This window comes from Tiliqua scincoides, chromosome 3 (genome assembly GCF_035046505.1).
Source record: "Tiliqua scincoides isolate rTilSci1 chromosome 3, rTilSci1.hap2, whole genome shotgun sequence".
Lineage (NCBI taxonomy): Eukaryota > Metazoa > Chordata > Lepidosauria > Squamata > Scincidae > Tiliqua > Tiliqua scincoides.
In genome coordinates this window covers 147,963,576-147,989,867 of record NC_089823.1, presented here as the reverse complement: position 1 = coordinate 147,989,867, position 26,292 = coordinate 147,963,576, and the positions used below count along the sequence as shown (strand labels likewise).

Genomic DNA, 26,292 nt, shown 5'->3' with positions numbered 1-26,292 from the left:
GTGGCTGAAAAGACCAATTTGGGAGTGACAATCCCTTCCACAACGGGAGCAAGTGCAGTCTGTCCCTGGTCTGTCTCCCTGGCTATGGGCCTTCCTTCTTTGCCTCTTAGCCTCAGACTGTTGGCCAAGTGTTTCTTCAAACTGGGAAAGACTATGCTGCACAGCCTGCCTCCAAGCGGGCCGCTCAGAGGCCAGGGTTTCCCACTTGTTGAGGTCCACTCCTAAGGCCTTCAGATCCCTCTTGCAGATGTCCTTGTATCGCAGCTGTGGTCTACCTGTAGGGCGCTTTCCTTGCACGAGTTCTCCATAGAGGAGATCCTTTGGGATCCGGCCATCATCCATTCTCACGACATGACCGAGCCAACACACATATACACAAGTGCATAAGGCTAGTAGGAGGTCTGCAGAACTGGTCAAGAAACAGATCTTGGTTGGATCTTGGTTATGGAGAGAAGAAACCTTTGAAGGATGAACCACCATCATTCCTCAAGGGTTTGAAATACTAAGGGTGTATACATTACAAAGGATATGGCTGCTAAAACATATAGAATGTATTTAATTGATTTAAAATATTTATATCCCACTTTTCTCTCTTACTAAAGAGACCCAAGAGCTTCTTTCTCTTGCTCCATGAGATTTAATTCAACTCATGTTCCAAAGTAATTCATCACTTCCCAAGGTCACTGTTGTCTGCATTTCCTTGCTGCCACTCTACATAATCACCTGCCCCTAGTGGGGACAGAGAAACTTACCCAGAAATGACACCAGGACACAGGGCAAGTTGTGCCAAGTATTCTGTTTTTTTGTGTGTGTTTTTTTTGAGGGGGGGGGAGGAGGAAATAAAACTTGACATGATCATTTTTGGTGTGAGTTCTTTGGCATGTGCAATTCCATTCTGATATTCTGCCAAGTCTACAGATGTCAAGACAACTACTTCGAAGTGTCAGGATGCTAGACGACATTTGCTGAGCAGTAGATTCAAACCTAGGAACAATGAGGGTGGGGGTTGTTTCAAACAGAATCTAGGATTACACAGCTCTAAGAAAACCTTAATGTCTTGCCCTGTCATCCAGCTTGTCAAATAGTCATCCTTCCTTACCTCATCGCTTTTTATAGAAGAGCAGTCACACAATGCCACACACATCAGAGACCAAACACTGCACAACCACCAGCAATACAGAGACCATTCAATCTGTATCCAAGATTCCTTGTAGGCATATACTGAAACTGCCGGAATTGAACTCATTTCCAGCTTACGTACAATATATTTTTTTCCCAAAGGAGCTGGCATTTAAAAATATATTTAAGGCTACACTTCTATCCACACTCAGCTGGGAGTAAGCCTGATTGGACACAATGGAACTTATTTCTGAGTAAACCTGCATAGGATTGAGCTGTCAGAATCTTAATCCAGTGGTGGCAGGACTATACAAAGCTACAGCAGGATGAAACTGTACAAAGCTATTATTATTATTATATTATTAACAGTATATATATACACCGCTTTTCAACTAAAAGTTCACAAAGTGGTTTACAGAGAAAATCAAATATCTAATGGCTGGCTCCCTGTCCCAAAAGGGCTCACAATCTAAAAAGATGCAAAAAGAACACCAGCAGACAGTCACTAGAAAAGACACTGCTGGGGTGAGGTGGGCCAGTTACTCTCCCCCTGCTATAAAGAGGAGCACCCACTTGAAAGAGTGCCTCTTACCCAGTTAGTGTAACCCCTGCTATGTAGAGCTATTTGTTTCCAGTAAGATAGGATTACACCCCTATTGAACACAATGGGCTTACTTCTGAGTTAAACAGCAGTTTTCAAACACCTCTAATTATAGGGTTTCATTTATAAATATTGTTCATATAGAATCCAATCCCCTCCCTCGCTGGGGCAGCTGTGTCAAAAGACAGGTGCGTTGTATTCAGCGGGGTGGTGGTGGATCAGGAGACTTCAGAGGCGAAAGGGGATTCAACTCCCCTTACACTTCTGTAAGCCTCCGGCTCAGCAATGGGTGTCCTGTTGCAAGTCCAAGGAAAGAAAGTCCAAGGAAAGTCCAAGACCGCAGAAATGGGGGATAGGATCCAGCGCATGCCATCGCTGCCAGATCCACCCCCTTACGCAACCCTGCTGCTCCCTGTTATGCCCCCTCCCTGTCCTGTTTTGCCCTCACCGCTGCCTTACCTGCTCCACAGCAGCAAAATGCTGGTGGACTGGGAGTGTTGCCGCATTGTGTGACAACTCTCCCAAAATAGCTGACAGTGGAGTGCTGTGGGATCCATTGGTGGCCATTTTGCAATGGCGGAACTCATGTCTACTGTCACCAAAGGCTGTGCACGACAGCCCAATCCTCAATAGGCTGGGTTGTTAGTTTAATGTGTGGGTTACAAGGAGGCATACAGGCTGTAATGTAATCTGCCACTAGATACAACATACGAGTTTTCCAAGGAGCGTGTAACTTTCTGTCCGAACAACCCATTTGTTCTTTGGACTACAGATCAAAGTACTTGAATTATATTTTGCCATGGAAACAACTATGCACAGAAGTAAGTGGGAATTCAGACATTTTTAAAAATATCCCCAAACAGGCAGGATTGTGTGAACAAATTGGTGGTGATTATTCCTTGCCTGTGAACAGCAGCGTGTTTCAGCCTATTTCCATATTTTTAATTAACACCTACTTAAAAATAAAACTCATACTGTAGGTCACTTTAATCACAAATGGGGAAACACAAAATTCATGTTATCAGAAAATTGACTTGAGATTATTCTAGTGACTTTTATTTTTCTTATTTGCATCATTAAAACTAGGTTATTAATGTGTGTTTCTGAGTTCTGGAATGTGGGGAATGAAATGGTGCTCTTCTAAATGGTTTTAGCTTGGGCCTTTAGTTATGGCTAGCACAACAGGATGAGCAGCAGAGGGACTATCTGTCTCGTCTGTTAGTAATGTTCTCCCCTCTGAGTAATCCTGTTCCTGTCCTCTGTGTTGCGGTCTTGTCTCTCCAAGTCCTTTTCTTGCTTCAAACATTCAGCCTTGTGGAGGTGTGCAGGTGCTGGCAACCCACTATCCGCTGCAGACTGTTTGCTCACGATTATAAATTAACTGACATCTATATAGAGCCAGGGTGGTGTAGCGCAGTGGTTCTCAAACTCTCAGGGAGAGTTTGAGCCTTAGTAAGCATGTGTTGGGGCAGGGAGAAGGCAGCGACACTATCTGCTGGATTATGCCACTTTGGAGGGGAACAGCAGCTTGCTGCCACTTACCAGAGGCTGCAGCAGCATCCCAGGGGTGCAGGGAGCCCCCACACCAGTTTCTGTTGAGCTCTCTATGCTGCAGAGTTTTGCAAAAGCAAAACCAGAAGTGGTCACGATCATGATTTTGAGGGTCTCTGCAACATGGGAAGCCCTGCGGAGGCTGGGGCGGGGGCTCCCTGCATACCCAAGAGGCTGCTGCAGCCTCTGGTAAGTGGCAGCAAGCTCCTGCACCCCTCCAAGGCAGTGTGATTCAGCAGATCACGTTGCTGCCTTCTCCCCTCCCCGCCCATTAAGAAACACAGACAAGATCACTCTGGCTGAGGTGTCGTGACACCCCAGTTTGAGAACAACTGGTGTAGTGGCCTGGTGTTGGACTAAGAGTCCAATCCTATGCATGTCTACTCAGAAGTAAGTCCCATTATAGTCAATGGTGCTTACTCCCAGGAAAGTGTGGATAGGATTGTAGCCTTAGACCTGGAAGATCCATGTTCAAATCCCCATTCATCCACAAAGTTTCCTGGGTGGTCTTGGATCAGTCACTATCTCTTAGCCTCACTTACCTCACAGGGTTGTTGTGAGGGCAAAACGGGGGAAGGAACCATGTACACCACGAGCTCCTTGGAGGAAGGGCAGTATAAAAATATGAAAATAAAATAAATTTGCCCCACAACCTGCTGCTGTCTCTGAATGTTTTCCCCCTTCAACAGCATTGTTGCATAATCTGTGGGTCTTTTTTAGAAACTTGAGTCCCCCCAGCAAGCCAGACATGGGGAAAAATTCCTTCTAAACATCACAGTTAGTTCAGGCCCTAAACATGCAAACAAACACCATTCTCAGAACACATCTTCAAGAGTAAACACTTTTAGAATGTTAAGTACTTGTCCAACTTGTTCAGTATCTCATCTTCACAACTAATGATGCATAATTCCTGCATAAGAATATCTGCTTCTAAATTCAGTAAGATCACCAGTTTGCAACCTGAAAATCCAACACACACACACACACACACACACACACACACACACACACACACACACACAGAGAGAGAGAGAGAGAGAGAGAGAGAGAGAGACAGACAGACAGACAGACAGACAGACAGACCTGTTGTGTCAGGTCTGTATGTCCTATTTGACTGTTTGTTTGCAATCAGGTAATAAGCAGAGGGCCATTAACAAGAAAAACCACCCCCCACCATCACCACCTAGGGGAATACAAAGTCTTCCTGGGGAAAAGGAACTTTTAAAACTTGCAAGCTTGCTAACAGAATGCTTTCAAGCCTTATCGCTATATCAAATGGCATAAAGACTAGGATACCTCAAGGATTTCCTTTTCCCATATAATCCTGCATGTCCCCTATCATCATAATATAGGGCCCAACTTAGGGTACTGTTTCCATGTGAAACCAAGGGGATGGAGGCAAGGTACAGGGTCTTTTCTGTTATGGCACCAGATCTCTGGAATCAATTACTAGAACATCTGAGGACAGCCACCTCTTTATATGGTTTCTGGCGGTAATTAAAATTTATTTCGCTTGGCATTTGAGGGGGGAAGAGAAAACTTTTAGGGATCCTTTTTATCTGCTGCTACTGCTGCTGCTATTTTTATGTTATTGCTTTCAGGTTGATGCTGTTTTCAAATTTTAATCAGCTCCTGTATCATTTTAATGGTTTTTATTCTTATGTTTTTATCTGCTGTATTTATATTCCTACACTGTGCACCATCTTGAGCATAGGAAAGGTGGCATATAAATCTTATAAACAAAAAAACAAATAAATTTGGGATATCAAAAGACACATGAGTACATGAGCTGCAGGTTCCATAATGAACAATTTAAGAATAAATGAGATCAATGCAAAAGTTGGATAAAAACCAGCTTAGACTGGTGCTGAACATGGCAAGACAACAGCACATTTCTGAAATTCATTCCCCAAACAAGCAACACTTCAAATCTGGAAAAATGCAAAGTTATTATTCAGAAGGCTGAGGTGTTATTTTTATTTGGGCTTAGACAGCACGGGAAAGTGTTATTTCCCGGTGCTGTTGGGCTTGAAATAGTTTCTACTGTGAGTTGCTCTGAAAACTGCCAACAAATCAAGCTATTAAATCAGGGTATTTAAAATGTGTTTAACTAGGAGTGGGAAGAAACAATAACCATTTTCAACCAAATAGTTTCCCCCTGAAGTGAATTGTTACATAACACAGCCATTTTGCTCCTTATCCCTCGCCATCTGTAATTTAATTTCCATTTCTTAAAAGCAAAGAGATGACATTTGTTTAAACAAGATCTCTATAATCACAAAGAATTTAACCTCAAGCTGAGATTCATGAGAAGAGATTTTGTGCGGTAAAACAGTACTCGCTTAAGATGCAATTGGGAATGGCTGGGAGAAGGGAGCATTTGAATGCCTGTGTTCAACCTTCTCAGTTTTGTGGCTTTGCTTTCATTCTTCTTAAGTGAACGTCAATTAAAAGATTTTTCCTGTTTGACATTCTGTTTGGACCCAAAGTTCACATAATTTGATTAATCTCCGCAGGTCTGTTACACACTGTTTTGAAGTGTTAACGTTTCAAGTTTCGCCTCCACATCAAAAGCCATGGAGATTTAAGATCCAACCAACCATAGGCATGGATGCCATTCAGGCAGGAGATGTGATTTTTCTGAGAGAAAATTATAATTGTGATTCCAGCCAGCCAAAGTGGAGGCACCACATTGACAGTCACAAAATATCCTTCAAAAATTATGTGGTTGAGAAAAAATAATTCTGTTAAGGAAGCTGTGAAATAAGCAGGATGATGTTTAAAGTCCCTAGTAGTGACATCACACAACTGTTCATGATGATGTAGCAAACAGGAAGCTGCTCCTGGCTAACACCAGCCAGCACTTTGTTTTGTTTTGCTTTGTGTGTGTGTGTGTTTTTTTTAAATTTGTTTTTAAGCTTTGCCAATGCAGCAAGGTCAAAAATATGTCAAAAAGGGAACATGGTTGGAAAAATGGCCAACTTTCAGTCTAACCTTGTTTATAAATGATGCCATTGATTTTAATAGGATTTTGTTCCAAGGACAAATGATTAGGATTGCACCCCCTCTCTGACTAAGTAAACAAGGCACATGAGTGACTGTGGGCGCAATCCTAACCCTTTATGTCAGTGCTTTCCAGCACTGATATAAGGGCAATGCAGCTCTGGGGTAAGGGAACAAACATTCCCTTACTTTGAGGAGGCCTCCGTGAGTGACACCCAACTGCAGGATGCAGCACACGTTCCATTGGCAACGCTATACCAGTGCTGGAAAGCACTGACATAAGGGGTTAGGATTGCACCCTGTGTGCAATAAACCACTATGAGATCTTTATTCAGTATGTTGTTGTGCACATCTACCACTTTATGAAAAAAATCTGATGTTTTAGCAGATTCTCCAGTGGGGTTCTTGTCTTCACGGCTATCCCTTCCTTCTATGTTCAGCATGCTCTCTATCAGCAACTTTGAAATTATCAGATGGTGAAATGAAAGGGATAACCAGATAACTGGGACTCTGGTGTGTGTATGTATAAAGAATTGTGGCCTGTGTTAATAATTGTGTGAAAAATTGTAGAAAGGGTAAAACTTGGTAGTAGTGGGGAGAAGGAGGAAAGAAAAAAATGCTTAGAATTTGAACTTGAAACTTTATGGTTCCGTGGCAATAACTTAGAATTTGCAACTTTGTCGTTCAATGGCAATAACTTAAACCAGAGGTTCCCAAAGTAGGCACCATGACACCCTGGGTGCGGCGATTAGTCTCCTGGGGTGTTGCTGGCCATGGGCTGGCCGAGCTGCTTGGCAGTGCAAGTGCTATCGATTGCAGAGCAGAGGGCCACGCATGCTGCTGTGTGGACCCACCAGCCCTCTCTGGGCAGTTTTGTGCCAATTTTTTACCAGGCGCAAACCTGAAAGTAAGTGCCAATGACGCCATGATGTTGCATGCTATTGGGTTATTGGCATTTACTTCTCAGTCCAGCAACCAGTGGAATCAGGAGGAGGGTGTCGCTGGCCCAGTAAGTTTGGGAAGCATTGACTTAAACCATTACATTATCGCTCCAGCACTGAAGAACAGGACTCTTACACCACAATCCTAGTCATGTTTATGCAGAAGTACGTCATTGTATTCAATGTGGCTTATCCCCACAGGCAAGTGCACATGCTTTATTTTTTAGGTCTTTTTTTTTTTTAAGAAAACAGATTAGAAATTGGTGTTGATCACCTCTAACAGTAAACACTACCCTTAGGCAACTTAACGAGCACAACCCCAGTACATGCCATATGACCACCATTCATGTAAACAAACAGGAGCTCAGCTCAGAGTCCCCCAACAGCTGCAAAATTTATGGGGGGAGGGCCCTTTATGTGTGGTTTGTGCAGAACTAAATAAGCTACATCTGACTTTTTTTGTTGTTTTTTGTTTTGTTGATGCCAAACGAATCAGGTAAATATTATCTTCTTACTTACACCTGTAAGTATAATCTTCCAGCTAATTATCTGCAAACAGCTCTGGATGTAGAGCTCACTACCAGAAACAATGGCCAGTGAAACTTCTGCTTCTACCCTGTATTAGAAAAACGATTCATGAGTTCCTTCCTGTCATGAGCTCAGCTACAAATACCAAACCACCACCTTATCCTGTCCCTCAGTTCCAACCGCAATGCAGACAGCATGTGATTTGAGTTTGTGCTCAAACTCGGCATCCCACCTCTCAATAATTTAAATTGTTAAATTTAAGAGTTCAACTGTCTCCCTCCACCTCATCTTTCACTCTGATTTCTTTCCATTTTCCAGGTGATAACACATCACAGAGCAAAGAAGGAGTGAGAGCTCCAAACTCTGTGGACAGCATTCCATGCAATTTGATTTCTACAAATTAGATGCTTCTGATAAGGAAAGAGCACCATGCCTTGATAATTACATGTACCTTGGATCTCCTTTAACTTTTTTTTAAACACAGCAACACTACAACAAAACAAAAAATCACCATACAAGATCTCAATGAAAGTGTGCCACTACCAGCTTCCAAGTCAACACACAGCTAGCAAAACTGGCACATTGCCCAGAAAAAGGACACAGCAGTTGGTGGATTTGATTACCATCTGTAAATCTTCTAATGTGTAAAGGTAAATCGTTTTGTCTCCATCTAGTGATCAACTGCATTTAGCAGGAATGTTGAATGAATGTGACTTTTCTTCTTTTCAAACAGGGAATAGGAATGTAAGACAAACAGAATTGTTCTGGAGAAAAATGTTTGCTCATGTTATGGGTTTTTGAAGCATGGCTTTAACCAAGAGTGAGCCAAGGTTATTTATCAGATTTGAGGAACTTGCAGACATTTCAGTTTTAGCAAATTCAAGCACTATATCAATCATAATGTGAATGGGGCTTATTTTATGCAAAAGTAAGACCCATTAAAGAGCAGCATCCATTCCTGTAATCTTAGGGAATAATCTCTGAGTTCAAACAGGACATTTTGACCTTTAATAAAATATGAAATCTAATGCTTTTTCCCTCTACCAATGTCAGACACCATTGCAATCAAGCACAGAACCTATTATTATTAATAATACTTATGTACCACTTTTCAACAAGAGTAGCTCATGAAGTGGTTTACGTAGTTAAATAAATCAGTAAATGGTTCACTGTCCCCAAAGGGCTAACAATATTAAAAAAAATACAAAAGAGACACCAGCAACAGCCAATGGAAAAGATGCCATGCTGGGTAAAAGAGGGATAATTGCTGTGCCCTTGCTAAATATAAGAAGACTTCTACTTTAAAAGGTGCCAACAATGGGGTTGGCTCACTAGACCACCTTTCTCCTGTTTTTCACTATATTTTTCCTTATGCTTTCTACTCTGCCTTTATTTCTAAGAAGGCAATCACACTTTTGTGGGTGTAGGAGGAACGGTAGGCCTTGCAAATTAAAATGGGCCTTCCATTAAGTATTATTAATTATATTGATTTCTCCCACCAAATGGCACAGAGCGCTAACTGATATGCCTTGATTGCTTAGGAGGGTGGAGTTACTTCAGGTAGCTGCAGGCCAATAGTCAAAGTAGTTCTGGGGTTAGGTAGGACACGTGGAGGTCTCTAAGGCAGATATGTCAGGCATGGGATCCCTCTTTAACACTCTGTCTCTGTTTGGGATGAGACCAATCTGCTCCTTCACACGCTTTAAGTCTGAGCTAGGTACGTCTCCTGAGGTTGCCTTGCTCCAGCGTTAAGTCTTCAACACTGTTTTGAGCCCTGCCGTGCTTACTCCAGACATGGCAGATGGTGCTGTAGAAATAGCAGCTAGCACTAAGCAATATCTCCAAGCAAGGATGTCTCAACCTTGGATAGTATTACAATACATTGGCTCAGTGTATATGAGTTGTTTGAGGAAGAAAAGCTTGGTGATGTTTCTACTTGGGTAGGCTAATTCATAATTCAATTAGTGTATCAGGTTAACACAGAAACTACTGATCAAAATAATAATTCTCGTCCTCAACTGAACATCTGCTTGTCCTTGCTATCACTTCTTGCTATCACAGAAACTGAGGAAGTCATGAAAGTTACATGGGGAGGAAAGATCCTTTTATGAAACGCTATCAGAATGGAGTACACAAGGCATGTTGCATACAAATCTAGGCAGCCAGCCGAAACTGAAGAAAAGGCAAAGCATTTATGAATCAGGATGTGTAATTCAGGAATCTAGCAACTAAACAAAATTGAAGAGAGAACAGTTGCATGTGGCGTCTTCAGCACAAACAGCTATTCCAAAGAACTTTTTCATTAGGTTTGTCTAACCCAGTGTTTCTCAACCAGTGATACAGGTATCACCAGTGGTATTTGAGGAGGTTCTCGCAGGACCCCTGGACACCTGCCACCCAGCAGCGAGGCCATGAACTCAACAATACAAACAGTGGTAGAAGGCTCAGCTTGGTGGGCAAAACTCAAATGCATACTTTTCACACAAGAAAAATCCCTCCCATCCACCCTGAGCCTTTTACTGGTGTTTGTCATGTTGCATCTGGTCTCCCAATCCAGAAGTAATTGGAGACGATGTCATTGCCAGTTACTTCCAGTGGTACTTCAAATAGGTGGACCATGTGAAGTGGTACAGTAGAAGACAAAACACTGATCTAACCCAGGGATGTCAAATTCGTTTCATACAGAGGGCTGAAGTTAGCATTCATGATGCCTTCTGAGGGTTACAGAGGGTGCCTTCTGAAGTGATTACATTAAGCAGGAAGTGACATTATTAAGCAGACGATAGCTGTAAATAAGCACTTTGTTCTCACATAGAAAATCATAAGCTGCAATAACAGAAGAGAAAATCTTGTGCAAATCTTGTTCATATTTTCAAGATATGAGAGAGCCCAATTATCAAGCTAGGAGATCCCAATTACAATGGAGGCCACGTTCGGCCCATGGGCCTTATGTTTGACACCCCTGATCTAACCCAATATCCAGTCTCAAACAGCAATCTGGCCCAAACATTTCAGAGGAAATGTGCACTAACCCTCACCAATAACACAGTGTTTCATTAGTTGCCATCACTATTTTAGCTTCAAACATGTCCAAATGAGTGTTTTGCTCAGAAGACCCAAGAGATAACTATAGATTTTTGTGAAAGGCATTAGACTATTTTGAAATCATGATGGAGATGCTTATGCTAATAACGAATTGATGTCGTTCAATGACGGCATCATTGAAATACCATTGACCTGTGCCTGAACAAAATGATAGAAACCACTGCTGGGAAAATTTTTGACCCATTTATACTTTACTCTTTAGCAGCATGGGAATCCATCCAGGGGGACTGATGTTCCATGATAAATAAGAGTTGAATGAAGTAGGCTTAGGCAATATAAACTCTAGTCCGGAGGTTCCCAAACATGGGTGCCATGATGCCCCAAGTCAGGGAAACCCTGTCTCTGCCCCCTTAAAGGGGAGGGCAATGGTGAAGGCAGCAACACGAGCATGCCACTGCCAGGGACGAAAGGGGTTTCCTTTTTACATTCTGCAGGGAGCCCGCGGACTCATCTGCAGGACTCCCCAAGTCTCGGAATAGCTAAAAATAGCATTCGCAAACTGGAAATGGTTATTCCAAACACAAAATGGAAATAGCAATTGCTATGTTTAGCTATTCTGAAGCTTGGGGAAACCTGCAGAGAAGTCTGCAGGCTCCCTGGACCCCTTGGAAGGCTGGCACTGCCAGTGCTATGTTCAAAAAAAACACCTTTTTGTTCTTGGCACTGGCATGATCAAGGCACTGCCTTCTCCCCACCCCCACAAGCACTTTGGGAACCACTAGTCTATTCAATTCTGGGTGAAGTCATTGAGCTTTCTCCAATGTTACCTTTAGCAATGTGGGTTCCTTCCCACTGAACCATTGTAAGAGAACATGTGCAAAATCCAGCAACAGTACTTGAAAATTCAAAATTTGTACCAGAATTTAAATATAGGTCCAGCCTATTTATACACTGATTTTTTATACACGGATTTGACTCAACACGAATGGCCCCTGCAAATGAGAAAGAATGTGCTGATCCCTGGAGAAGGGGAAAATACATCCCTTTAAAATCAGTTTTAAAAACGGAACAGTCCTTTAACAACAGCCTCCTTAATGAGCGAGAGAGAGGGCAGCTGGTTGACAATCCATCAGTCCTTCTCTCTCCTTCGGACCCCTCCCTTCCCCCAGCACGTGAAAGAAAGGTGATCATTTTGCTTTGGTGAAGGGAAGGGTTGAGTGAAGTGCTGATGGATTGTCTTTGTAATGACTCTTACCTTAGAGTCAAAAAGGTCAGCAAGGCTGTTTTTCAATCACTGGAGCAAAGAAACTTTCTTTTTTAAATTGATTTGCTATAGTTCGTTTTTTTTTAATCCACGTGAGTGCTTGGAACTGAAGCCGCGCGAATAATTAGTCTCAACCTGTACAGCAGAACAAAAAAGATATCAAAATGTCAGATCAATAATCAAGTCTGGCTTAAGTTGACTGGGTGCCTGAAAAAGTGGCAATTTCTGTCTGCCAGCATGCGTATGTTTCCTCTGCTGCTCCTTGTGAACTGAATGGGCAGGGAGGATCCTGGAAACAGAGTCTGACTGCTCCCAGCACCCTTTGCACCCATTCAGTTTACAAGACATGGTTGGCAACCTTCAGTCTCGAAAGACTATGGTATAAGCCTACAGCACCCAGTATTCCTGGGCGGTCTCCTATCCAAGTACTAACCAGGCCTGACCCTGCTTAGCTTCCAAGATCAGACGAGATTGGGCATGTGCAGGGTAACAGCTGCAAGACGTGGTGGTGGAGAAAAAGAAGTTTTGGAGGTGGCTTCCTCCAGATCTGCCATCATTGTTTTTGGCAGAGCCTGAGGAGAGTGCAGAAAAAGAGGGTGGGCCAATGGATGGATGGAGCAGTCAGGCAGTGATTTGGGGGATATATCAAGTAGGTGGGCAAGGGAAGCAGTGCACCTGTGCTAGTCAGTTGCCCCCACCAACCCTTGCTTGTAGCAGCTGCTTCAGTTACCCTCATGGATGGGCAGTCTCTGACAATAAAGCAGAACTGAAGAAATCCTCTTGTCTTAAGCCAGTTATGTCTGCAATCTCGGTTAAGCTTTTAATTCACATCCTGGATGTTCATCCTCGAAAAAAATTGCAGACATATTTTGATAATATTTCAATGAAATGGTCTGACTGCTGGTACAACTCACTTTCATAGAAAAAAGAAGAGGGGCCTCCTGGGATGTCCTTTAAATAAGACACTAATTTTGATTTACTACCTAAAAATTAATTGCTGTAACTAATTTTTTTTTTAACTGCAAGAAGGGTTTCATATCCTATTCCTCTGATGCATTTAGAAATACACTTATTACTTGCAAGAAGTTCAAGCTAAAGGCACTCCAGTGTAATGGCAATTGTTAAACATACAGTATGACCTCAACCATCAGAGCACTAACAAAATGTCAGATTTAATCAGAAGCAGATCTACTGCATAAAGGCTGGGTTTACGGAAAACGTGACAGCTTTGTGAGACACTCAGCTGTGAGAACGGCAAAATAAGACTTGATGTGTACCAACAGCAATTGTGCTAATTTATTATAAATTATGGTTTTTGTAGAAATAAAGAATAAGTGCAGTTTCAATCTAAATTTAAGTTCCTTTAAATAAAGATGAGTGCAGCTGAATAATGCAGAAGAATGCAGGATATTCAATGAGGAATTTGCTGTGATGTCTAAGGATTCTTTTTTCAGAAGAAAAAACTCTGGACTGGTCTTGGTACTAAGCTTGTACTACACTCACAGGATATCTGGTTTCCACGTAACTGGGGCCTAAGCATGGCAAGGGGGTAGACAAAGGCAACAATTTACCCATAGGTCCAAGGTCTGAACCCAAGTCGTTGCCAACTCAGTTTTTGCTAACTATGATTTGCTATTATGTCTGAATTCATAATCTATTGACAAATTGCATTCCTTTGCCTCAGGAGGAAACAGAAGTGAACATAGGAAGCCAAAATCTGAGCAGATGGGAAACAGAAGTAGACAAACAGTTCTAAGCATGGCTTGCCTGTTGCATGTTTTGAAGCTCAAACCATGGTTCTAAATAATGGCTGGAACCACAGTTTGGTGGTATATCTGAACCCAGCTAAAGAGTGGTGTGCTATCCTATGTGACACGTTCTGTCAAGAATGAACAGGCCTAGTTTATATTTTACATGCTGCTTTTCTACGAAAATCCTTCAAAGCAGAATACGATAAAATAAAAACACTGAAATAAAACTATCCAACAACACAAACACAGACATTAATATGCATAATCTCTGGGCCCTGGTGCAAGCCACCATAGGTGCTTTTCCCACTATAGGTGCTAAGACTTGCAGTTCCAGTCCAGTTCCTGGCAGGAAAAGCTGCTCCATAAGGGATCCAAGCACTCCTTCCCACTTAGTGCAATTCCCAGTGAGGAGAAAGCTCCCAGAATTCTTCCTCTCAATGAACTAATTGCACACAAGCAAGGCAGAGGGCTCCAGATTCTGGTGGGTAAAGCCATTATTCTGAGACACTACCCGTACAACCTCTGCATTCTTCCTGCCCCAAAATAAGTTTCTGGGGCATGTGGCAGAGGCTCTGAGCACTTTGTGAGCATCTGTGTCACTTGCTCCCAAATCTGTCAGGGATTTGTGCACATCTGATTGAAACAAGCACAAATACTCATCCCCTGCCAGGGTCAGCAGAGGGACTGCTTGTGCCTCCCTAGTTAACTTTGCTTCAAAGCCAGTCCAATTAAATAACCAGGACTAGGGGAGTAAAAGCTTTGAAGAAGAAAAAAAACACCATACACCTATGCAAAACCTTAGACAAAAACCAAGGTCGGACAAAAACCTTGGGCCAGTGGGATCTTGCAACCTGCTGAGTTACACGTGTGTCAAAAGATAAACCAGGTTGTTGGGATGGCACAGCAAGGTTACCAGGAATAGCAGTTGTTGCCAGAAAAAAATCAGCTGTTGCAGCATGTGTGTAAAGTAAATCTGCACATGCAAAGCTGTAGTATGTCTGAATGAAATGGAAGTAGGGCCCTAACACATAGCAGTGTGATTCTCAACCTAGATTACAAGCTTACCTCAGCTGTCCCAAGCCACTTTGTTCACCTTTAAAAAAGCCACTTTGTTCACCTTTGTTCGCCTTTAAAAAAAAGACTGGGATGTAAATAGTCTCAATATTTAATGGTTGTTCTTTGTGGCTGAAATATGCTCATATAGCAGCAGTTTAAATCTTCAAATTATGTCCTGCAAATATCATTTCTACTTTAATATATAAATGCAACTATAAGTTCTGATTCAAGATGATAATCATATAGTATTAATTTAATGAATAAAGCTTTACTGAAATTTTGTAATAGGAGGTATTCAGAATCTACAAGAGATTATGTTAGCACTTTGTACACATATAAAATGAGGACAATCTTATTCAAATTATCTAAAAGAATCCGGTCTGAGGTATCATTGTATTTACTTTTACTTACGGTGAGAACAGTGTCTTACTTCAGACAAATATTAGAAGTCTCAAATGTTTCAATGAACGATGTCTGGCAAAAATATACAGAGTGTGCTAATCTTATTTGTCATTAGATGATCTAGTGACAGAACATCCTGATCCAGGCCCAGAGGCCCTTTTCAGGAATCTTGACCTAATGTTCCTTTCCCAGTTGCTAACCATCATGCCTGCTCCCTTTGACATCATAAAACCTTTGTTGATCATCCTTTTATGACATCATGATGATGTTTCCATCCCCTCTTTCTGAGGGGATAGGGACTTCCCAGTTATCACTTCATCCTTTAGATATAGGCAACTATTGAGGATTCATAGCTTGGAGGAACTTATTTTCTGCATAGAAAAGTTCCAGGTTCAGTCCCCGCGTTCTCTAGTTATAAATTCTCAAGGAGCAATGTTGGGAAAATATACTAGCACTGCCAGTCAGAGAAGACAACAGCTAAATGGACAAATTGTCTCAATAAGGAACTGTATATGTTCATGTGTGCTAGAATTATGGAATCACAAGACTGAAAGGAATTGTAAAGCAGAACCAGCAGATTAATAATACAATCTAGATTATAATCTGGAGCAGAGACTAAGTGTGAGCAGAATAACCCATGTCAGATATGCTTCTAGGCAAGGATAATTTTGGTACTAACTAAACATGCACTTATATGTGCAATCTGGTGTCATGAAAGATAAATGGTTTCCATTCATAGCATGTGGGGAAGGAGAGCAAACCAAGACCAAACAGCGGAGGTAGGTGGGCCTTAATATTTTGTTTTATCAGCCACTCTCGAAATGGTTGCATAGGCAGTGCAAAGCCTACACTGAAGCCCAAACTAGATATTAAGGGCAAATCTGTTTTCATTAAACACATGCTTGTTTTATTCATTTATAATACAGGGGTAGGGGTCTATGTCTAAAACTGAGAGGGGTGCATGTAGGAGCACCCATCAACTTCTGGAGCTTTTAAGCTGTTTTCCCCCAATCTGAATTCAATGGACTCAGTGCATTCAGTGGACCTTACTCCCAGGCCCAAACATTTATTAATTTAAAATATTAATAAATATTTTGCCCACAAAAGGACATAATGGAAATAGAAAAGGTGCAAAAGAGAGCGACTAAGATGATTACTGGGCTGGGGCATCTTCCTTATCAGGAAAGGCTACAGCGTTTGGGCCTCTTCAGCCTAGAAAAGAGGCGCCTGAGGGGGGACATGATTGAGACATACAAAATTATGCATGGGAAGGATAGAGTGGATAGAGAGATGCTCTTTACACTCTCACATAATTCCAGAACCAGGGGACATCCACTAAAATTGAGTGTTGGGAGGTTTAAAACAGACAAAAGAAAACATTTCTTTACTCAGCGTGTGGTCGGTCTGTGGAACTCCTTGCCGCAGGATGTGGTGACGGCATCTGGCCTGGATGCCTTTAAAAGGGGATTGGACAAGTTTCTGGAGGAAAAATTCATTATGGGTTACAAGCCATGATGTGTATGTGCAACCTCCTGGTTTTAGAAATGGGCTATGTCAGAATGCCAATGCAAGGGAGGGCACCAGAATGAGGTCTCTTGTTATCTAGTGTGCTCCCTGGGGCATTTGGTGGGCCGCTGTGAGATACAGGAAGCTGGACTAGATGGGCCTATGGCCTGAACCAGTGGGTCTGTTCTTATGTTCTTCACAATCTTCCATACCATTTAAAGGAACATCAGAGTGGCTAATAACCAATCTATTCAAAATACCACACCAAAAAAACCAATGCACAGAGTCCCAAATAATTTTAGCTGACTTGGGACTTATACCATAGTTCTTATAACAATGACACTAAAATCTTTTCTACCTTCCCTTGGAACTCCAGCATTTCCAGATTGGCTTGATAGTTTTCTAAAAAATTCTATTCTCTTTAACCCCCCTTATTATCTGCCTGTTTAAATGAAGCTATTCCAAACAAAGAATCTCTGTTCAATCAAACGTCATCAGTTATTTCTGTCATTTCAAGGTCATAAATTTAAATAAATAGTAGCTAGGAAATGCAGAGATGAGGCTGTCTAAATATTTCTGTTATGCATTAGTTATTTCAGAGTGTCTTTGAAAGGAGAATTATTGTTTCAAGATATGTTCTGGTAGCCTGATTTGAACACACACCCGCAAAGGGGGCTGGAAAAAGAAACTGTTCTTAGAAACAATGTCACGAAGCAAATGCAAATTCATCCTCACTGGCCTAGATTCAACTTCCTGTCCCTATAAACAAATCTTTTCAAGAGATAAATATCTAAACAGAAAATAATACAGAGTTATATGTTATCTGGCAGTCTTGTTGACAAAAAAGCCTTTTTGGAGAAAGTTAGAACAAAGATGTTTCTGAGACTCCCACATGAGGGCACTCCAGTGCCCTCTGGTAAGACTTTTTGCAGAGCAACCTAACCTCTATGCAGTATCATATTTGTAACCAATTTCTACAGTGCTGTAAATTTAAATTAAAAAGGGAAAACAGCATCCATATACAGAGCTCCAGTAACAGGGGCCTGCAAAAGAATAACTCCATTAAACATTCTCTTTGAAGAATAATCATTACAGTTAATTTAGTCTGTTCTTTAACTGCAAACTCTTCAAATAAGAATCTGAAATCCTGTAGAGATTCAAAGCTAACAAGCAGTCTTTATTTGAACAAATGAAGGGCCATTAAGGGAACTGTATGGAGAACAGAGAAAAATTACTATGATAAATGGACATCATAAATATAGTGAGGCCTAAAGAAAACTGCACGAGAATGTTAAACAGGCATTTGAAGAACTTTAATAAATGACCCTTCACCTATTCTCCCTCTCCTTTTATTAAGAGGAAGACCTTGAGAAAGTATGGGTAGGAAAAATAATATTTTGCACCACTGACGTCTATCTTTTAACTAAAAGGTAATGATTGGGGACCTGCATTCTTTCTTCATATTGCTGAAGACTGGGATTGGCAACTTGAAGTTGGAGGACCAAATCCAGTCCCCTGAGGAGTACTAGCTATTACCCACCTGCCCCTCCCCGTGCTACCAAAACAGAAAACAAGAGGAAGGAACAATAATAATGGAAAAAGGACTTGTTGGCAGTCTACTGGGCCTTTGGGAGGGGGACTTACATACTACCATCAACTCTGTGCTGAGGAGGAGGGTTTAAGGCTTTGGACAAATTAAGCCAGAGCAAATTTCATTAGCAGCAATATAAGATTATCTTCTGATTCAACCTTCCAGAATTGATTGGTTCTGCACCATCTCCAGAAGGCAATCAGAAATGAATACTTCTGAACTAGACCTCTTCCAGAAGGTTTCTCCAACGTCCCAAAGCAACTCATGGAAGGCCCCATTCCTTACTATAGATCAGGAATAGGCAACTTATGGCCTGTTGGTCAGATCCAGTCTGCCACCTAAAAACAACCAGCCCGTAGTCCCAAAAAGATATATCTACCTGGCCTGTAGTGATCCTAAAAAAGAATTCAAGTTTGTCATTCTATCTCTGTAAGAATTACAGTGTAAGCCAGTGTTCTTCATCCTTTTTTGTGCTACAATTCCCCTCCCCCCCAATAAATAATGAGACTGGTAACCCACTGCCTGGCAGACCTGATATCTGGCCCCTATGTGGAAAAAGGCTGCCAACCTCTCCTGTAGAGGATATTCTCACTGCATATTCCCATTGCATAGATGGAGCAAGGACTGACCTGCAGAACATAAATAGTGGTAGGACTCAATAGAGTGTACGAGTTCCAGGAACTGAAAGGCTTTGAAGGTATGCTCTATGATGTGGCCTGGAAGCTAACTGCAAACCAGTACTGCTGCCACAAAATAGGATGAACGTCTTTCCATAGCTAAGGTGACAGTTAGTAAAAGATTAACCCTTACAGGGTGCAACCTGGAGGTGCCCATGGGTTGGCAAAAGTCCCTTGCACTGGCCCAGGAGGGTCGCAAACCTGCTGTAAAGAACGTTTGCGCCTCCTTGGGAATAAACCGCAAAGGTGCACGGAGATGTGCTGGCACACAGAGACAGAATCCAGCTTACTCCGTGAGACTTGAGTTGGTCCAGCTGGGGTGGACGGGAGGGAGGTGTTCTTGGGCAGGGGGAGGGCAGGAAGTGGGTGGCCCCGGGGGGTGGGCGGGAAGTGGGAGGTGGGACTGGGATTTGGCAGTTATGCCAGATCCCAACCCCCGTTCCCGAGGAGATTGCAGCAGCTTCAAGTCACTCCGCTCTCCTTGGACTTATGCCACCTCAGGAGGTGGCGTACGTTTGAGGAGACCCATTGGGGCCTGGGTGCCTTACCCAGGGGTAAGGGGAAAAGTTTCCCCTTGCCTCTGGCTGAGCTGCTTTGGGCCCCTATCCTGCACTGGATACATTGCAAGCCTCTTGGTTTGCCTATTCCAGCACAGGGTAGGATTGTGCCCACAGTTGTTTACACTGTTGCTTAATTATTGGGCAGCTCTGCCTGACTAGCAGAACTAGCATCTTGCCAGTGCTGGCTGCTGTAAGGCACATTTCAGCAGTGCACATTGCTGGAGCGCTCGCGGGAACTCCACTGCCTTCCTGTGCATGTCATCAGAGTGCTGGCCACCCGTCAGAGCAGGTAAGCCAGCATGGGAAGCAGGAGGAGGAGAGACGAAGGGTAGCGAAGGGGCAAAACTGAACAGGAAGGGGGAGGAATGGGGGCAGGGAGGCTGCAGAAAGGGGTGGATCCAGTGGCAGTGGTATGTGCCAGATCCTATCCCCTCTGGCAGGAGGCAGCCTCTCCACCCCTTCTCTCCTCAGACTTGCCATTGTGGGGCAGGAGGCTTATGTAGGCTTCTAAATCATCTCGCTCCAACCTTCTATCTAGTGCAGGGATGTCCAAACTTTTTGGCATGAGGACCACATCATCTCTCTGACACTGTGTTGGGGGCCTGGGGAAAAATAATTAATTTACATTTTCAATTTAAATAAATTAACATAAATGAATGTATTAGAGATCAGTGGCGTCACTAGGATTCACGTCACCCGGTGTGGGAGGCCTGCGTGTGACCCCATGTAGTGGGCGGGGCAATGCCCCAGGTGGGCGTGGTGATGTACCATCGCCCTGCCCCCACCGGTTTTTTGGCTGTACCTTTTGTTAGAACACAGATATTCCAATGTGGTTTGTTTCATTGCATTCTGCATGAAATTATGCATTGATTGATATATAACATGATGGTATTATTCCTCCAAATTCTGATTTTAGTGATTTTGAAAACTTGTAGAGTCTCTCTCTCTCTCTCTCTCACACACACACACACCCATGTCAACTTACTAACAACTTATTGCAGCAGTTCTCAAACTTTTAGCGCTGGGACCCACTTTTTAGAATGACAATCTGTCCAGGACCCATTGGAAGTGATGTCATGGCCAGAAGTGACATCATCAAGCAAATTAAAATAAATAATTATAATTAAATTAAAATAAAAGAAATAATTAAATAAGGGGGAGCCAGTCCTATTCCACCAAATGAATCTACTCTGAAGTAAGTCCTATTATTGTCAATGGGGCTTACTGTCTGGAAAGTGTGGGTAGGATTGCAGCCTGTGAACCCAATCCTATGCGTGTCTACTCTGAAGTAAGTCCCATAGTGGTCAATAGGGCTTACTCTCAGAAAAGTGGGGGTAAGATTGGCAACTGTGAGCTCAAGCCTATGCATGTCTACTCTGAAGTAAGTCCCATAGTGGTCAGTGGGGCTTACTCTGTAGTCTGCCTGCAATAACCCCCCCCCCCAAAAAGTGAGATTTCCAGCGCTTCCCAGTGCCCAGTTTAAAGTTCTTCTATTTCAGGCACATCAGAATAAAGACCCACCTGGCTTTGCAAGTGCAAAATAGAAAACTTTCCCCTTACCATTCAAGTCTCTTTTTTGTTCTTTTTAGAGGGGGGGGGGGAACTGCCTTCTGTTGCACTCCAGCTCCATCGGATCAGGACCCTTCTGGTGTCCTCACATTCCCCTTTGCCTGGCCTGACTACCAGCCAAGGCACGTCTGCCTACTCGTGAGTAAACAGGAGTGTGAGGTTGCTTTGCTTTCCATAGGGCTCCACAGACTTGGAGGGAGGAACCTCCTTCTCCTGTGTTTTTGGGGGCTGCACTCATTGGATGAGGACCATTCTGACTTCCTTGGAGCCTTTCAGCCTGCCTCGACTAAGGCAAGCCTGCCTACTCATGAGTAAACGTGGCCACATGGCTTCGCTTGGGGCTCAGACTTGCAGCTGGGAGGAGGTTTTTTTTTGGGCTGCATTCATTGGATTGGGACCATTCAGGTGTTGTTGGATTCCTCTCAGTCTGCCCTTTCCAAAGGAATATGGCTACTCACGAGTAAACGCGCAATACGGCCCACTTTCACTTTCCATAGGGCTCCATGCATTTTTTCTTTCCAGTGTTTTGGCCATAACTTTTGAAGGAAAGGAGCAATTTCAATTGTTTTTTGCACTGCACTCCGCTGGCCATTCCACATCCGACAGCGTATGGCATGATGCGGTACCTCCTAACCCCACGATGTTAGCACATACTCCCCCAGGGCACGTCACCCCCCCTTGCGCGTCACCTGGTGTGGCCCGAACCCCCCTAGCGACACCAGAGTTAGAGATAGAACTTGAATGAATGAATGAATGAAGGTCTTGCAACAGCTCAAGGCCTATAACAGGCCTTGCACAAAGCAAGGCTGGCCTTTCCCTCGCTGCCACTGCTGCAACAGACATGAAACAGCAGGTAGTGGAGGGAGCCCTTGTCCCATAGCTCACGTGAGAGGTTGAACAGTCACCCTCACGCTGAGAGCAGTTGCATCAGGCCAGCACGGGCTCCAGCAAGTCTCCAGAGGGCCAAAGGCTGATTGGGAGACTGGGGCTCCCCGCGGGCTGGACTGGGAGTTCCCAAGGGCCACAAGTGGCCCCCAGGCCGGGGTTTGGGCACCCCTGATCTAGTGGATACAGCACCGGGATAGGATTGGGCCATCAGTAAGTAGCAGAAGAAAAGGAGAGGTTTTCCTTAGGACACATTCCAGATCGATGGGGAGGGGAAAGCTGTCATAAATTCCCTTTTCAGGGTGGAAGGCTTACTGTGAAAACTGCCATTTGCACTGTGATGCACTAGTGGAGACTGCTCTGTGATAGGATAGAAATTCCTGGCGCAATTGTTTTCTAATACTGGAAATATCTATTAAGTGTGCATAATTGGGCAGTATAATACCAGCTATTTTGTTTCGATCACATCTTTGTAAGTATGCTAGAAATGTGACTGTGTAAGAACAATTTTGAGATATGTTTTTTAGAATTAGCAGCATAACTTCAAACTCAAAAAAAAAACACAAAAAAACCACAAAGACACTAGCAACATTTTGTACTCTTATTTCTGCCAAGAATCTATGTGTCAACTACAAGTACTGGAAGAGTCTTCCCTAATTTTGAACTCACTAACCTTCCTATAAAAGTTCATTTCCTTAATTAGACAAAGCAGAGGAGAGTTTCAGTTCTGAGCCTTGGAGCAACTCTTAAACATGTTCAATGTGGGTTTAAAACTTGTCAGGTCTCTGCATGCCATTCCTCCTGCTAGCATTGCTAAATATTTCCATTGTCTTATGTTTTGATAATTCAGCCAGCTCAAACACAGTGCCAAACAACCCTGGATTAACAAGCTACAAACATTTCACTCGGAAGACTTCTTTCTTTTAAAAGCTTACATTAATAGCTTATGTTCTCATTGAAAGTATCTTATCTCTTTTTAATGACATACAAATAATTCCTTAGGTAAAGTTTCATAAATATACATATACATTACAGGGTAAGCCATATGGTAGCAATTTAAATAGCAATGCATTCTCTTACTCCCCAGCTGTAGCTATTTAGTAGATACAACCTCAATTTTTACATTAAATGCACTGGTTGCTGGCACAATCATTTTCTATTTAATACTGGAAATATCCATTAAGAGTGCATAATTGGGCAGCATAATACCAGCTATTTTGCTCTGGTTTCTCCCACATCTTGTAAGTATGATAAAAATGTGACTGTATAAGAACAATTTTGAGATTTGTGACATTTAAAAAACCCTTAAATGTGTTTTCTTAGACTGTAAGACAACGTATCTTCTTGAAGGTAATATTTCAAAAAGGCTGAAAGAAGCAAGAAACTATGGAAGACATTTTCCAGCTTCACATATTCATTACTTCTGTACTAGCGGCTTCCCAGAGTAACGTAAAACTAATTAAGCTATTTGAATTCAGCAAATGCTGGATGGTGAACTAATGTTGTCAATTTAGAGTCAAATGTTGGTTCCATTGATCCTCCTCGAAATGTTGCACTATTGATTGTTGAAAAGGATATCTGATCAATGTTTGTCAATATTTAACATATTCATATACTTGACACTGCCATTAGTTAGTATCCTGCATTGACTCTTAAAAGTATCGATACTTAACAACTGATAGGCTATCAAGTGACTGAATAATTTTTGATTAATTATCTATTTTAAAACTGATCAATTGATTTAATTTAAAATTTGCATATTACAAAAAGCTCTTAGAGGAGTCTGAGGAAGTGTGAAATAGCTTACAGTTTAATAAACAAAAACTGCCACTCCTTATCACAGTAATACATTAGAACTAAATAGCTGCAAAAATAGGCCTGTCCTTATCAGTTAATCAGTTAACATGTTAGGGCACAATCCTAACCCACTTTCCAGTACTGACATAACGGCAATGCAGCCCAAACTACGGGAACAAACATTCTCTTACTCTGAGGAGGCCTCTGTGAGTGCCACCCAACTGCAGGATGCAGCACAGGTCCCACTGGCACAGCTATGCCAGTGCTGGAAAGTTGGTTAGGATTTGGGCCTTAAGTTAACATTTTGTTTGGTGAATCTATCAGTGAAATAAATCAGTTAGTCAAGATGAAGCTTCCTGAAACCAATGAAAAGTTCCTTTACATACAACCAGTTTGTAGCCCATTAAAGCAGCGGTTTTCAAACAGTGTGCCGCCGGGTTGCCTCAGGTGTGCCGCAGGGCCAGAGGAAACAGGCAGCAGCCCCATACACATGCAGGAGAAGCCATGGCTGCTTAGCAAGAGGAAGGCTGCAACCCAATCCTCATTTACCTGGAAGTAAGCCCTGTTGACTATTATGGGGCTTACTTCTGAGTAGAGATGCCTGGGATTGGGTATCAAGTCCAATGTCAACTACCCTGTGTGCTGGCTGGGCAACCAGAGGAGCCTGGAGGAGGTCCGGGCAGGGTGAGTAAGAAGGAGGGAGCCAGGAACAGGCAAGCAGGAAAGGAGCAAGTCTGCTGAGGCCACCAGCCTAAGAATGGGCTGGCTAAGGGTCCTTGAAAGTCCCTTTTCCTTTTTTTCTTTAATACATGAGCAGGCAATTGGCGGGGGGGGGGAGCGAATGTGAGGCAAGTGATTCTGGACCTTTGGAAGGTGGGGAGGGACAGTAAGAGAGGTGCTAACTGTGCTTGTGAGATGGGGGGAAATCTTCCTGTTACATCTGAATCAGCAGCCTGCTGAATATGGAGCCAGTCCTAGGATTCCCAAAGGACTTCTGGGAAAAGGTTGAAAATACACCGCTTTCTGAGGCTTGCCCTACATCACCTTAAACAGTGTATCACGTGGTATCTCCACTCTTTGCAGGAATAATACATCATACTATATACATATTATACACATTTGATGTGTAATTTACAGCAGAATGCAATAAAAAAACAACTTTGAAATAGCTCTATTCTGTCAAAAGCTAAGGCCAAAAAACGTGTGGGAGCAGGGCGATGGCACATCACCACGCCCATCACCTGGGTTTTTGCCCCGCTGACTGCATGGGAGGAGGTCCATCATGCGGGTGATGCACTGGCCTCCTGCACCAAGTGACGTAAAGCCTAGTGACGCCACTGACCCAAACTTCATCACATCACAGCCTCATCTCGAATGCGTTCACCACCTCATAGTCAGCCCAAGATCACCAGATGCCTGAGGCAGCGTGCTAAATGCTGCCCCCTTACCCAATAATGTGCTTACTCCTCTCACTCTCCAATGTTTTGGCTCAGCCTTCTCCCCTCTTCCACATTTTCTCTTTCCTCTCCATCCCTTTTTCAACCCAGGGAGTGGCAGGAGGAACAGTGTAGGCAAGTAAACAAACACAGATGGGAGCCCCACAACAATCTGCTACCTGAGGTAGGTACCTGTTTCAGTTGGCCAGCCCTGTTCTGCTTAATACTTTGACTTTGCTGTGTAATATAACTCCAGAACGCCCATGCTATAAGGCATGTTTGCGCCTCCTCAGGAGGAAGCCAGGTCGGCACTCAGAGGTGCGCCGACCTGTGGAGCTTGACACAAGCCTCCATGTTGGCTTCCTCGGTAAGGCTTGTGTTGGCCCAGCTGGGCCTCTGCGGTGGGCGGGGAAGGAGGTGTTTCTGGGTGGGGGAGGGCAGGCAATGGGTGGCCCCAGGGGCGAGCGGAGGGAACAGGAGGCAGGGCTGGGAACCAGCACTTGTTGGATCCCAACAAGTTCAAGGAGACCCATTGGGGCAAAATGCCTTACCTGGAGGTAAGGGGAAAAGTCTCCCCTTGCCTCTGACTGAGCCGCTTTGGGCCCCTATCCTGGGCTTGCCTGTTCCAGCACAGGGTAGGATTGCACTCTCAGTTGTGCTGAATAGGGCTCAGGCTGCAGACTTCAGTATCAGAACTGGTAATTCTCAATTTTGTTACTCTGTCTTATGTTCCTGATCCAAAAAGCCAAAGTTAAGAACATGCCCCACTGGATCAGGCCATAGGCCCATCTAGTCCAGCTTCCTGTATCTCACAGCGCCCCACCAAATGCCCCAGGGAGCATACCTGATAACAAGAGACCTCATCCTGGTGCCCTCCCTTGCATCTGACATAGCCCATTTCTAAAATCAGGAGGTTGCACATACACATCATGGCTTGTAAACCCATAATGGATTTTTCCTCCAAAAACTTGTCCAATCCCCTTTTGAAGGCATCCAGGCCAGGTGCCGTC

The 26,292-nt window shown here is 43.2% G+C and overlaps 1 protein-coding gene and 1 pseudogene across 1 annotated transcript in view; both read right to left on the bottom strand.

Moving 5' to 3' along the window:
* The window catches only part of CABCOCO1 (ciliary associated calcium binding coiled-coil 1), a 69,546-nt gene that overhangs the window by 24,633 nt on the left and 18,621 nt on the right, over positions 1 to 26,292 (bottom strand). The window lies entirely within an intron of this gene.
* LOC136646306 (5S ribosomal RNA) lies at positions 12,437 to 12,553 on the bottom strand (annotated as a pseudogene).